The following is a 961-nucleotide window of genomic DNA, read 5'->3' as shown; positions in this document are numbered from 1 at the left end:
GTGTGTGTGTGTGTGTGTGTGTGTGTGTCCTACATCCACACTGACTTTTTTTTACTAAAAAATTACTGGATCCACTTTTTTTTATTCAGATCGATTATATAGACTTCAATGTTCACTGTTACTATTGCTACATGCAGAATTTTTTGTTTCCTAACATTGAGAAAACATTTCCCATAGATTCAAAATCTTCCTCCTGAAAAAAGAAACTGAAACAAATCCCAATATGGGAAAGATTTATACTTGACCATGTCTTTGAATCTGGTTTGGACTCTTTAGTCTAACTTACAGAAACCTGCAGTTACTGTGTATACTTTTATGCAAACTTTTACCCAAAACACTGGGGAAATATTTACTTTTCTTGAGGTTGTTTCTTCTTTTTTTTGTCCATAGCCAAATCAAGCGTGTAAGGATAGAGGGCATCCTATGCTGTATATATTGCAAAGTCCTTTGAGGCAAATTTGTGATTGTGGGTTATATAAATAAAACTGACTTAATTACACCTTTACCACCATTTAATGATTCAAACAAATCTTTAGCTAGTCGCATCACATAATTAAAATCTGCCATAAAAGGCATCATACACTACGACTTCCTGGGCACTAAGGAGGGAGAACATATGCCAGTGGCTGGGTTGGGCTTGGCTTCAGCACTGGCTGGACACCGAGCAGACATGATGTGAATCCGAGGGAGGGCGAGGGAGGGCTGTGCCCTGCAGGCTTACAAGCAACTACTTGCTTCACACTGATGGAAATAAATAAATGAACTGGACTGTGTTTGTGTGAAGCCAATTATGTTTGGGGGTGTGAGGAGGCAGCGGGAGAGACGGACAAATCAGTGACCAAACCCCTTTGTGCGTGACACAGCAAAAAAGGGAGGGAGAGAATTTACTTTGGAGGTTTATGGTGTATAAGTAACAATAGTGTGAATAAGGCTGCATGATTATGGCCAAAATGATAATCAC

At 39.4% G+C, this 961-nt stretch overlaps 1 protein-coding gene across 8 annotated transcripts in view; it reads right to left on the bottom strand.

Moving 5' to 3' along the window:
• The window catches only part of lrba (LPS-responsive vesicle trafficking, beach and anchor containing), a 199,232-nt gene that overhangs the window by 54,335 nt on the left and 143,936 nt on the right, over positions 1–961 (bottom strand). The window lies entirely within an intron of this gene.

The sequence above is a fragment of the Etheostoma spectabile genome, chromosome 2, assembly GCF_008692095.1.
Source record: "Etheostoma spectabile isolate EspeVRDwgs_2016 chromosome 2, UIUC_Espe_1.0, whole genome shotgun sequence".
In the NCBI taxonomy this organism is placed as follows: Eukaryota; Metazoa; Chordata; class Actinopteri; order Perciformes; family Percidae; genus Etheostoma; species Etheostoma spectabile.
The sequence above is the reverse complement of the archived record's forward strand: the minus strand, read 5'-3'. Positions and strand labels throughout refer to the sequence as shown.